The sequence below is a fragment of the Malania oleifera genome, chromosome 4 (assembly GCF_029873635.1).
Source record: "Malania oleifera isolate guangnan ecotype guangnan chromosome 4, ASM2987363v1, whole genome shotgun sequence".
Classification (NCBI taxonomy): Eukaryota; Viridiplantae; Streptophyta; class Magnoliopsida; order Santalales; family Ximeniaceae; genus Malania; species Malania oleifera.
This window is the reverse complement of record NC_080420.1, coordinates 77426106-77440790: the sequence shown is the minus strand read 5'-3', so window position 1 is coordinate 77440790 and position 14685 is coordinate 77426106. Positions and strand designations below refer to the sequence as shown.

General features: G+C 35.7%; 1 non-coding gene across 1 annotated transcript; it reads left to right on the top strand.

Annotated features, from left to right (window-relative positions):
* The first annotated feature begins 14282 nt into the window (after nt 1-14282).
* On the top strand, nt 14283-14388 carry LOC131154671 (small nucleolar RNA R71). Its single transcript, XR_009136587.1, has one exon. It is a non-coding gene; the product is annotated as a small nucleolar RNA R71 (small nucleolar RNA).
* The last annotated feature ends 297 nt before the right edge of the window (nt 14389-14685 follow it).

The window sequence follows — 14685 nt, the reverse complement described above, 5'->3', positions numbered from 1 at the left end:
GCACTCATAAAAGATATATCGTTTATTCAAAGATTGAAAAATTATTTTGAGAAAATCACGTACTCACACTGAGCTTGTATTCATATCATATGTGAGGTCATTTGTACTTTATTGTTGTACACATCAACTTTTTAGAAGCAATCTGGTTGTATGAAATATTTCATTGATTATCTATTGTATTCCTGATGTGTGGCCGGAAGAGGGAGACTAGCCCTGTGAATAGTCCTGAATTGCTCTAACTCGGTTAGGAAAGCACCAGATTAGTTCAGACTCAGTTAGGAGAACTAGGTGCACTAGCCTGTAAGGTGTTGTAAACGATGTCGCTCCACCCGTAAGAGAGCAACTAGTGGAATAATCTTACTTTTGAGTGTGAGGTGGGGACGTAGGCAGTATTGGCCGAACCCCAATATCATTTTTGGTGTCTATTTTTAATTTCTGAATTTAAATACTTTATTATATATGTTGTGTATTATTTATTAATATTTGTATATTTGAGTTATTGGGAAATACTAATCCTATCATATCTATGTATTTATCTGCTCAGTTTAGTTTTATTAGGGTAATTGGTATTTGCTTAGGCAGATCCTAGGTTGTGAAGTACTAATTGCGATTTGGATTGAACCTAGGTAGAATTTTTATATGCCTAATTCACTCCTCCCTTGGGAATACACCAATTCCAACCAAATATAAAGAGGTCAAGCTAAGGACATGACACCACAATTCTGCACGCATGAAGGATCTTCTGCTAACCAATGCACTTGATGAATTCACGCTCAATCTGGGAATAAGTTCATTTAGGGCGGTCTTGATTGAATATGGAGAGTAAGTGAGAAGATGCTAGGGTGAATGACTTGCTACATCAATAAAGGCTGGATTCCTTTGCTACAAGACTAGTCCACTCCACTTTTTTTGGCATTAGTTCTTCAAATATGTGGGACGTTTGATCATGACACTCTTCCTCACATATGAGAGTGAACCCATTTTATTGAGTGAATTTTGAGGGAATAAACTAGTGGGACTAAGTAAAAATGACCGTTTTGTAGGTGTCCCAAAGCACTCTAAGTGAGACAAATCATATACTTTACACATGCCTTCTGAAGTGGCCTATTCACACCTGAATTTACATGCTAGTATTGACTCTGAATTATAATCATGGGTTGATTCTCTGCGAGTTGTGTCGTGAGATGGTTGTGTATTGTTGAGATTTTCATGATTAAATTGTTGTGGAGTGTGTGTATATTAGTCATGTATAAAGGAACCTGTATGTAATAAGGTTATATCTCTATATGTAAAATGGTATGATTATGCTGCATGTGTTCTCATCTTTTGTTCACTGAACTAGTGTTTGTGGGTATCGCCCTGGAAATCCTCACGAGACTAGAACTCATCCACTAGGAACAACCTAGGGGTTTAAAGCTTGGTTGTATATGGTAAATGCAACCATGTTTCCCACGAAAGAGGATGTAGGTAGGATTTAGTAGTTTTCTTAGATTTTTCTTTGCTTGAGGACTAGCAAACTGTAAGTTGAGGGTTGTGATGAGTCCCTAAAATGCATGATTTTAGGCCCTTATTTATCTTTGTTTATCCTCATTTTACTATGTATTTGCCTAGAATTATTATTATTCAAAGCTATGTAAGGTTTGTTTGTCTTTTGAGGAAATACAGGTTAAAACCAAGGAGTTAGGCATTACGAGAAGCCAAGGAGGGTTTGGAGGACTCAATGCTCAAATCAGATGCTCAACCAAGCTCCTAAAGCTTCAGATCATCAAGGGACAAAAAGATGATGCCCAATCATGTGGCGTGACCAGTAACACATATGGATGACTTAGTCTTTCACCGTAGACTCCAAGGTTTAGACTGAGATCAAAATGCTGCAAGTTTCGACCAAGTCCCCAACCAAGTGACTCTCCAGGGCAACGACATCAAGATACTGAGACAAAACTGAGAGTAGAATTACCAAAAGCCTCGACGAAGTGTTCGACCAAGAGACCTTAAGGGGTGACTATGTTGAGCTCCTAAGATTTCTTGAAGATCGAGATCCTGTAAGTCTTGACCATCACCTCGACCAGCAAGACCCTAAGGCACACACAGTCAAAGACATTGAAGATTTCAAATTCCTGATTTCCTAGGAGTCTTAACTAGGGCACGAACAAGAATGACATAGGGGCAACTTGGTCGATAGCGATGATCTTTTGCGCAAGATTTGCTGCAAACTTTCCTAACTTGTAAAACAAACCTTGAAAACCCTAGAGACCATAAGTATTCACTATGAACACGAGCTCTAGGATCCTGTTTGGCCTCTCTTCGATTAGAGACAAACTTAAGATGTCATTGAGAGCCATTGTAGATTAGTTAGAGTAGGTTTTCAATTCCTATTTTGGTGCTGTATGAAGTGTCTGATGACCTGTGACAATCGGTGGTGTTCATGTTCTCTCTGTGTATATTACATGATATTATTTTGTACTTCCTAGCATTAGTGATAGACATGATGAACGCAAAGGGATGAACTTTTTAGATGCTTTCTTTTTACTTGCTTTCATTTATAGATTTCCTTTATTGCTTTCATTTATGGTTTAGATTTTGATGATGTTTAGTGAAAAGATTAGCACCTTTATTGCTTTAGTCAGGTACACGTATTAGGCTACAGTCTCCCATAGAGGTTCTTATAATCATTTGTGATAAAGTATATTCTAGTTCCCGACCGTGCTCTAGACGGCTGGTTCACCCTTGCAACTTTATGCCATCAAACGGCTCCTTAGATTGTTTAGTCGAGTCTTGGTTAGTTTAGTACGGTAAAATCACTAAACTTAGATTACTCAAAACAACATCCTAAACTCTACTCATGTCTAAACACTTCTTTACAGAAGTAGGGTTACTTTAGATTTACTTGTTTTCATTTAATCGCTTTCCAGTAGTTGGTTAGATTTCACCCATTGAAAAATACCACCTTTTTACTTCTCTTTTATACAAGGCTATAGTAAACTAATTTGGAAGTAGCTTAATGACCGCGCTTCATGTTCCAAAGGATTGACACCTGACTTCCCCACTTTCTACTGAACTTGGGATTATTAGGTAGTATAAATTTTATCTTTGGTAGTTAAGGACTTGTGAGGGTTTCCAAGGTGGTACCCACAAACACCAATATCAGTGAACATTAAATAAGATAGCATGCAACACAATCATGCCATTTCACATATATATATATATATAACCTAATTACACACAGGCTCCTCTATACATAAATTCGTCATACTCAAAAATCTGCAACGAATCACTCATGCAGGTCTCCACAGTGTATTGCCATCAAGAAAAATACAACTCATATAAAATCAACCCATAATTGCAATTCAGAATTAATATCACCATATAAATTCAAGTATAGATAGGCCTAAGAGTTGAATCCGCAAGCGGCAAGGGAGTTACTAGCATATCAGAACATGTTAGGTGCAACGGGCTCTCCTCATGTGGCATCCGTGATGTGCTTGCATCACACACCAACTGCTCTTGCTCTCCCAAGGCTACATGCCCCCATGAGAATGACGCATTTCATGACAGGTCTTGGATCCTCCGCCGCCTAGATTGTGGGGATTGGGCTTTCTTGTCATCAGTATGTGTGCCGGAGCATAGATGCATTGTCACTAGATGTGGAAAGAGAGGAACAATGGGGAAGACGAAGAGGTACAGTTGCAAGGGAGGTGAGCGGTCAAAACCCTAGATTGCCAAACATGGTTATGCACAAAAGGAAGAACACCAGAGCCAAATCCGATAGCCAAAGGGTCACTGGAGGCTCTGAGATGGTGCTTAGGGCTCGAGCAACTAACTCAAAGGGAGGGGTGATGAGGGGAGACTGAGAGAATAGTAGCGAGAGTGGTTGGGGCTTCATGAGAGAAAGGGTTTCAAAACATGACTTTGACATATTCGACTAGGTCGCGCTAATGCAATGATGGTCACGCTTAGTCGAATCCACCTACTTAGATGGGACAGTAACTTCAAACCAAGTTGTGCCCAGCTCAGATATGGTCATGCATATGGTTGAATATCTCAACAATTTATATGTCCAAACATGTTCAGATATTCGACTAGGTCACTCCAAGGGACTGATGGTCGTGCACCTAGCCAAACTTCTTGATACTTAGGAAGTTTAGAGGATTTTTTATGGCTCGACCAAGTCGCACATGTGCATGCTAGTTGTGCTTTGGTCGCACCCTCAACTAACCTAAAACCTATCCTACAAACTTTGAACCCTATCAACACTACTATGTACAACTTAAGGAATCAAGAGGAAAAGAATATTAGTCAGGTTGCCTCCTAGAAGCACTAAGTTTACCGTCTTTAGTCAGACTTAGTGAAAGCTTATGTTGAACTCACCCTGGTTTGAAAGAGCGGCTTCTTCCTCCATTTCTTCATTAATCCAAGTCTCACTCACCCACCACTGTCACTCTAAACTAGAGGCTAAAGAGTGAATGGAAAGAATCTGCTTGTATGGATCCTCCAAGTTAGATATAGAGGGGCTCTTAGGCTAAAGTATATCCTTTAAAGGTCCCTCCACAAAATTAAGGGAGCTACTTCTTTAACACATTCATCAATCATGTCAACGTCCAAAGCTTGGATGTCATCGGTGGATGGTGGGAAGCATGGAATACATTCAACTAGAGTTGCATATTGCCAAAGGACACATCTATAATTCTTGACCTACATTGAATGCAAGCATTAGCCGTAGCTAAGAATGGTAATCCTAAGAGGACAAGGATCTGATCCTTGGTTGGGTCGTACGTAGAACTCCTAGATTTTGACCAAAACGTCATCTATCACACCACGGGGCCTCTTTACTAATCTGTCGGCAAAACTCAAGGTGACTAGGGTGGGTTTCAACTCTCATAAATTGAATTGCTTAGAGATCAAGTACATAAGAAGGTTAACACTTGACCCTATATCTAAAAGAGCCCCATCTATCATTATATGGTTGGAGCGCCAGGGTCTTTTAGTTTATGAGGAAGGTGACCTAATAGAATTAAGCTCACATGCTCAGCTAGTCGCACTTGTTTGATCATGTGCACCCTTGATTTTCGCTTTTGTGTGCACAGGTCCTTGAGGAACTTGGCATACGTAACCTTAAATTTTCTAAATGTGTCCATAATGGACTTAGTGGTGGTCTCCTTCTTAGATCTAAAGGGTGCAAGAAGAGCTACAGGAACATAATGGGGAAGTGCTCCATCCTTGGAGAAGGCAGGTGTCTCGATACCAGCTACCGGACTAAGAGAAGGAGGATCACATGGTTTATCATTATTTTCTTCCCTCATTGTCTCCCTACCCTCTTCTCAGTCTAAGTTCTCCCAAACCCTATTGTTGACCTCCCTACCAATCCGAAGAATGGTCACAGCCTAGGCCTACTTATTATAAGATGAAGGTCCAACAACTGACTCACAATCGACCCCATATTATCCCTTAGAGTTCACTAGAGGCTGACTTGGCAATTTACCCTCATATTTCCTAGTCAAAGAGGTAGCTAGTTGGCCCATGGTGTCTTTTAACTTGGCAATTGACTAGGAGTGAGAGTAAAGTAATTGTCGATCAATTTGGCGATCAGCCTCGATGCCCTTGAGGGCTTTCAACACCGTCTCTTAAGAATAATCATATTTGGGCTAAGGAGGAGATGGTTGTTGAAAAGATGCAGGTCAACGTGCAGAAACCAAAGGAGTTTTAGAATTTTTGTATGGGTGAGGAGGTGGAGTAGTGGGTGATATTTGAGGTCTTTGGGATTGAAAACCCAGAGCTTATGGCCTCCAAAAGAAGTTAGGATGCTATTTCCACCCAAAATTGTACGTGTTTGAATATAGGTAATTAGCTAGGTTATCGTACCAATTATGGGTAGTTTTAACTTCTTCCAACACAAACTCAGGTTGGGGAGGTGCATAGGAGCAATTTTCGTATGTGTGTGAAGGATTAGAACAAATGGCACACACATCTGCAAACATCACGAGTTGAGATTTTTGTTGGCCTTGCAAGGCTTAACATCCTATTTTGATGCTAACAAACAAGTGGAACTTAACATATTTTATTGAGTATATTTCAGATCTCACATATGTCAAAGCAAGGTCAAGGATAAATTGAAGTTTATAATCCAAAGGAACATGATCATATGAAGCTTAAAGAATACTTAAAGGAATGGATGACATATTAAAGCTTGATGACTATGAGAGGATGAACTTGATATGAAATCTTGAAGAAATGATGGACTCAAAGCATGGACATGCATGAAGACATCAAGAGATGAAGGATTTAGAATCTTAAGGAAATTTCATGTAAGTACTTCAAGTAAATTCAATATGGATTCATGAAGCTCTTAGGATTAATTACTTGGACCTAAATACCTTTTAACATACTTGGAAAATATTTTTGTAAGGTCAAAAGTTGTTTCAAAAAGGTTAAAATTTCTTTTGGAATGAAAAGCACTAAAATGGGATTTTTCCAAATTGAGTTAATTTTTATACATCCGTATTGATTAGCATTTTTATCTATCAAAAGCTCATTATTGTAAAAACTGTTCAACATTCAAGTTGTAGGATTTTCTCTTAGCTTTCTTTTTAAACCAAGAAAGTTAAATTTAGAGCTATACATAAAATGTTATAATAAAATTACTGAATAGGGGTCAAAGCTGTCAACAACACATTAAATTGGTCTAGTCAGTCAGCTGACCAGAATGAACTGTGCTTAGTCAGCTGACTGACCAGTTAACAGCATTGATTTTTGGGAGACAGAATGCAACCAGTCGCTTGTCCAGTCGGCTGACATTGTATAAACACCCTCCCAGCCGCCTGGTCAGCCAACTAACCCTACGAAAATTCAAATTTTGACCTCCAACGGGAAAAAACTAAAATTTAGTTTTTTAAATCTAAATGTTATGAAAACTTGGGGGATACTCCAAGTCACTTGGGGATCAAGTAACATACTTTTCCAACCCTATAAATAAGCCTCAAAGATCATTGAATGAACCAAGAACCAAGAATCAAAATTAGCCATCAAAACTCTCTCAAGTGCTCTCTTCATTGAAAGGCTCTCTTGCTCATACCTTGTGCATGAATTCAACTAAGTTTTTGCTGATCTTCTTCCACCATAATTGTGCTATAAATTCTAAATCTTTCAATCATTGAAAGAATTAAGTGCTGATATACTTCCTTGAGCTTCAAGTTAAAATTCTATATTGTTATTTACTTTGAAGTATACTAGTTTGTAAATTGTACTAATCAGCTCTTTGAGGAGCAAACTCTTTGTACACATTTATTGGTTGTATCTTTTATAGTTTTTGGATGATTCGAGGTGTTCGGATCATTGTCTAAGCGAGGGGATATCGCTTAGAGAGGAGCCACTCTAGCTTATTTGAAGGAGTGATCGAGTGAGGGGATATTGCTTGGAAAAGGCGGGCTCTAGCCTTAACAAAGGAGTGTGTAAAGGTTTGTTCCACCTGTTAATGGAACAAGTTTTGTGAATCCTTTGGTGGTTTTTTCAAAGGTGAGGATGTAGGTTGTGTTGAAGGCGAACCTCGTAAAAACCTCCGTCTCACTTTTTCTTTCACTATTCTTTATTTTCAGTACATATTTAAATTGAGTGTATGGTTTAAATTTGAAAATCATATAAACTATGTATATTTGGAAATCAAGCAAACCTTAATGATTGATTTTGATTTGGGTTGCAGAAATCGAAAGGAAGTACGTTGGTTGAACCATTCTTTACGGAAAACATACAGGAGTACATTACTTGGCTAAACATCCCAAAGATAAATAAACTTAAGAGTTTATTTGAATTCTGAAGTTTGGAAAGACTAAGTGGATTTTATATTGAAGAAGAAATTTCATATATATAGGGCTTTGTTCAAACTCATATTCACCACAAGGCTGAAAACATCAAAAGTTGAAAGTTACATATATTATATTGATTGTGATTGAATGGTATAAAACTTGAGATTAATTGAATAGCGTTTATATTCCAAGATATCAAAATCTTGAATCTTACATCAATCTAATAGTGCTGCAGTAAACTTATATTTGGCAAAAAAATTGGTTGTTGGTTTGAGCATTGTGATTGATTGGCTTGACTGGTTTAATTATTTGTGTGGTTGAAGATTGAATGTTTTATTAGTTGTCTTGTTGATTGCTTAAAAGAAACCGAGTTCTTGTTTGATTGAAAAAATAAGATAAACAATTAAAAGAATTGGTTAAATATTAAAAGAAGTTAAGGACTTTAAAAAGAACTAAAACGAAAGTTTTAAAAACCAATTCACCCCCCTCTTAGGAAGCTATCCTAATTTCAATTGGTATTAGAGTGGGGTTATAACAAATCCTAACAAGTAGTTATAAAAAGATCTATATGGCAAACATAGGCGTAGCTCCCTTTGGAGAGGGACAATCTTCAACTAGGCCACCAATCTTTTGTGGTCTGAACTACACGTTTTGGAAAAATATAATGCAAATATATCTCCAAACGATGAATTGGAAAGTATGGGAAGTTGTTGTAGATCGATATCAGATTCCCACTAAGATAGTATATGGAAAACAAATCTCAAAAGAGAAGAAAGATATGACCGGTCAAGATTATAAAATGCTCCAAACAAATTCAAGTGCTATAAATGCTTTATATTGTGCCTTAGATGCTAATGAATTTAATAGAGTAATGGTTTACAAATCATCTAAGGAGATATGAGATAAGCTAGAAGTAACATATGAAGGAACAACAGATGTTAGGGATAATAGGATTGATATGCTTACAAGTGAATATGAAACTTTTAGAATGAACTCAGATGAATCCTTATCTAGCATGTATACCAGGTTTACCCACATAATCAATTCCTTTAATGCCTTAGGCAAAAATTACACTACTCATGAGATGATAAGAAAAATTCTAAGAGGCCTTCCCCTTATGTGGGAACCAAAGGGTACTGCTATCACAGAAGGTAGAATTTGAAAAACACATCCTTAGATGAGCTTATAGGTTCTCTCCTCACGTACGAAATAGCAATGAATGAAAAGAGTGGGAAAGCCAAAGCCCAAGAATGAATAGCCTTTAAAATCTCAAAAGAAAACTTTAGTAGTGAGGAAGATATGGATGAAGATGAACTAGCCATCATATCTAAGAAACTTGCAAAAATTCTTCGAAGGAAAAACAAATTCAAAAGGAAACAAGACTCTGAATCAGAGGAAGAAGAAATCAGCAAAAAGAAATCTAAAGATAAGACTCCTACTTGCTATAATTGTAATAAAAGTGGGCATATAAAACCAGAATGTCCATTACTAAGGACAGAGTCTAAGAAGAAAAACGAAAACGCCATGAAAGCCACTACTTGGGATAGTACAAGTAGTTATGAAAATGAATCAAGTGACCAAGAGGTTGCTTACACGTGCTTTATGGCTTGGGACAATAAGGAAAGCTCCTCATCCAAACCCTTAGATAATTCTTGTAGTAATTCATCTAGTGAATCCAATAACGAGGATATACTATCTTATGATGAACTACAAAATGATCTATTCAAAGTACATAAGATGCTTATCAAAGTAAATAAACAAAATGCTTCATTGAAGAATAAGAATGGAGGATTAATGAAAGAGTTAGAATCCTTTAGAAATGTTGAAAGAGAAAAGGATTCAAGGATCAAGAAAATAGAAAATAAGTATGAAGCTGCAATAAAAGAAATAGAAGCGAAAACTCTAACTGAAAAAGAAAACGACTTAAAAATCAAGAAATTAGAAAGCAAGAATGAACAAATGATAGAAAACCTTCGATCCCTATCCTCTACGGTATATGAGAAAGATATGTATATTTCTGAATTAGAGGATAGAATCAGAAAATTATCTCTAGAGTTAGAGAAATCATTAAAGAAAGTTGACAACAAGAAAGAGATGGAGATAAACGATCTCAAGAGTCAAATCAAAGATAAAGATAAGATCATTTATAACTTCACTAAAGGAAAAGAAAATTTTGATAAGATGATTGGCTCACAAAGAATGTCATTGAACAAAGAAGCCATTGGTTTCAATGGAGTTGAAAATAAAAGGAAAAAGAATCTGTACATGGGATATTTCTCAAAAGGATCCAAAGACTATGCAAATACGTCTTCTAATGCCTACACTAACACCATATGCTATTAATGTAAGAAAAATGGGCATATAAAGTTTGAATGTCCATTTAAAAGAAAGAGTGTTAAAATAAAACAAGTATGGAAGATAAAAGAAACATCTCTTGTGAAACCTACCAGACCCAAAAAGGTATGGGTACCAAAAGTTAAATAATAACTTCATACAAACATAAAGAAAATAGCATTGTTGGTCCAAAATCATAGGATGATTTTTTACAAGGCTTAAACTTAGGAAAATATTAAGAAAATATCAAATTAAGCTTATTACATACGTATCTTGATTAAGAAGAAGATATTTGAGAATGAAAGCCTATACACTACATGCTTACATGCCTATATGATATGCCCCCTATTTATGTGATGTGCTGTTATGTTATATGCTACATATTGACTTATATTGATAATTTATGGCTCACTATGTTGAAAATTTGAGCATGAGATTATTGCGTATAAGCCTGGATTTTGATATGAGATTAAATCTTGACCATGCATGCTATTAATGAATGATATGGATAAACTTACTACTTTTACTATTGATATCTATGAGCTATGAAAGATATAACAGTAATATTGGTATCCATGAGCTATGCATGATGTGATAATGACTTTGGTATCTATAAAGTATTTTTGGCATCATAATTAAAAATTTTAATTGGTATCAAAATTTAAAAGCTCACTTAGTATCACAATCTAAAAGATCAATTTGTCTTTAAGCATGACAAGTATGATTATGTCTATGAGCATGGTATGACATTGATGATATTAGCATGATGTTGATAATTGATACATGACATGATTAAATGTTTTGAAACATGGGATGATAAATGCAAAGTTGGTAACAAAACTGAATGTATTGAATTTAGGGGGAGTTATGACTTACTATTTATATTATGATAATTTTCCTGTTAATCAATTGATAACATGAATTAAATTTAAAATTTAAAATTGGTATCATAAAATCATCAATTGGTATCAAAAATTGGTATCTTGAATAATATCAAAGGGGGAGTATCATGACTCATAACTTCTAGTTTGTTTCTCCCTAATTTTGTTTTTGTTTTTTTTGGTATCATGAATTATTTTTTATCCCTGTCCTCATAAATCTTCAATTGAGTTTGGTATTAAAAATTCAAAAGTTCAATAGGAATTAGAATTAATGAAAATCTAAATTGGTATCATATACTTGATATGCATAATTGATATTCATATGTTCAAAAATATGATTTATTTTGTTTATATCCTACTCTTTTTGATTGATGTCAAAAGGGGGAGAAGTTTTTGAGCAAAAATTGAAAATTGAGTTTGGTATGAAATATTTTGAAATTTTGCAATATGAATTATATTTCAAAAGGGAGAGAAGTATTTGATGAAGGGGAAAAGTACATGATATTGAATGATCTTGAAATTGGTATTGATATGCATGATATTGAATAATCTTTACAAATATGTTGAAGATGATGCTTATTGAAAGGGGGAGTCTTTTTAAGGCTTACTCATATTTTTGCTCATTATTTGTCATCATCAAAAAGGGCGAGATTGTTCACCTTACAAAGATTAACATTCTATTTTGATGCTAACAAACAAGTAGAACTTAACATATTTAATTGAGTGATGATATTTCAGATCTCACATATGTGAAAGCAAGGTCAAGGATAAATTGAAGCTTATAATCCAAAGGAACATGATCATATGAAGCTTAAAGAGTACTTAAAGGAATTGATGATATATTAAAGCTTGACGACTATGAGAGGATGAACTTGATATGAAAGCTTGAAGAAATGATGGACTCAAAGCATGGACATGCATGAAGACTTCAAGAGATGAAGGATTTAGAATCTTAAGGAAATTTCATGTAAGTACTTCAAGTAAATTCAATATGGATGCATGAAACTCTTAGGATTAATTACTTGGACCTAAATACCTTTTAACATACTTGGAAAATATTTTTATAAGGTTAGAAGTTGTTTCAAAAAGGTTAAAATTGTTTTTGGAATGAAAAGCACTAAAATGGGATTTTTCCAAATTCAGTTAATTTTTATACATCCATATTGATGAGCATTTTTTTTCTATCCAAAGCCCATTATTTTAAAAAATGTTCAACATGAAAGTTGTAGTATTTTCTCTTAAATTTCTTTTGACACCAAGAAAGCTAAATTTAGAGCTATATAGAAAATTTATAATAAAATTACTGAAGAGGGGTCAAAGCTGTCAGCAACACAATAAACTAGTCTAGTCAGTCGGTTGACCAGAATGAACTATGTTCAGTCAGCCGATTGACCAGTTAATAGCATTGATTTTTGGGAGACAGAACGCACCCAGTCACCTGTCCAGTTGGCTAACCGTGCATAAACACCCTCCCAACCGCCTGGTCAGCCAACTGACCCTGCGGAAATTCAAATTTTGACCACCAACAGGAAAAATCTAAAATTTAGTTTTTTAAATCTAAATGTTATGAAAACTTGGGGGATACTCCAAGTCACTTGGGGATCAAGTAACATACTTTTTCAACCCTATAAATAAGCCTCAAAGATCATTGAATGAACCAAGAACCAAGAATCAAAATTAGCCATCAAAACTCTCTCAAGTGCTCTCTTCATTGAAAGGCTCTCTTGCTCATACCTTGTGCACGACTTCAATTGAGTTTTTGCTGATCTTCTTCCACCATAATTGTGCTACAAATTCTAAATCTTTCAATCATTGAAAGAATTAATTAGTGATATACTTCCTTGAGCTTCAAGTTAAAATTTTATATTGTTATTTACTTTGAAGTATACTAGTTTGTAAATTGTACTAATCAGCTCTTTGAGGAGCAAACTCTTTGTACACATCTATTGGTTGTATCTTTTATAGTTCCTGGAAGATACGTTGTGTTCGGATCGTTAGCTAAGCGAGAGGATATTGCTTAGAGAGGTTCCGCTCTAGCCTATTTGAAGGAGTGACCGAGTGAGGGGATATCACTTGGAGAAGGCGGGCTCTAGCCTTAACAAAGGAGTGTGTAAAGGTTTGTTCCACCCATTAACGGAACAGGTTTAGTGAATCCTTTGGTGGTTTTGCCAAAGGTTAGGACGTAGGCTGTGTTGAAGCCGAACCTTATAAAAACCTCCATCTCACTCTTTCTTTCCTTATTCTTTATTTTCAATACATATTTAAATTGTGTGGATGGTTTAAATTTGAAAATCATATAAACTACGTATATTTGGAAATCAAGCAAACCTTAAAGTTTGATTTTGATTTGGGTTGCAGAAACCGAAAGGGGGTATGTTGGTTGAACAATTTTTTACAGAAACCATACGGGAGTACATTACTTGGCTAAACATCCCAAAGATGAATAAACTTAAGAGTTTATTTGAATTTTGAAGTTTGGAAAAAGTAATTGGATTTTATATTGAAGAAGAAATTTCATATATAAAGGGCTTTGTTCAAACTCATATTCATCACAGGGCTAAAAACATCAAAAGCTGAAAGTTACATATATTATATTGATTGTGATTGAATAGTATAAAACTTGAGATTAATTGAATAGCGTTTATATTCCAAGAGATCTAAATCTTGAATCTTACATCAATCTAATAGTGCTGCAGTAAACTTATGTTTGGCAAACAAATTGGTTGTTGGTTTGAGCACTGTGATTGATTGGCTTGACTGGTTTAATTATTTGTGTGGTTGAAGATTGAATGTTTTATTAGTTGTCTTGTTGATTGTTTAAAAGAAACCAAGTTCTTGTTTGATTGACAAAATAAGATAAACAAGTAAAAGAATTGGTTAAATATTAAAAGAAGTTAAGGACTTTAAAAAGAACTAAAACCAAAGTTTTAAAAGCCAATTCACCCCCCCCCTCTTGGGAAGCTATCCTAATTTCAGTTTTTGTCCTAAGGATAAGAATTGATCTAGATTTTTGACTATGGTGTGTAGTTTGGGTGCTAGGTCATGGCCGATGGCTAACTCATAAACCCCCTTAGTTTTGGAAGTGGACGGTGCGGATGTTCTACAAGAAGCAACAACATGCTACTAAGAATTTTTGGTGAGGTTCTCGAAGAGATCCCAGGCCTCATTCTCATGTTTGGTGAGGAAAGTACCACCACGAGATGCATCTACCATTGACCTACCTCACTTAACTAATACTTCATAGAAGGTCTAAATCAATTACCACTTAGGAACTTGGTGATGTGGGCATTTACGTAAGAGGTCCCTAAAATGCTCCCAGGTCTTGAAAAATAGTTCCCCATCCACTTGTGAGAAACTAGTCATTTCTCTCCTTAGCTGGTTAGTCTTCCCAATTGAGAAGTTCTTTTTCAAGAACTTATATTGCATGGTGGCCCATATGGTCACCGAGTTTGGCTCTAAGGACGTTAGCCAATATTTGGCCTTATCCTTTAGAGAGAAAGGGAAAAGCCTTAAGTAGAGGGCATCATCACTGAAATTGTGGATATGGATGGTAGAAAAGATTTCGAGGAATTCATCTAGATTCTTGTAAGGATTTTCATTTGAATTCCCATATAAATTGGGAAGCACCGAGATGATGGAAGTCTTGATCTCAAAATAAGCCACCTCAACATTTA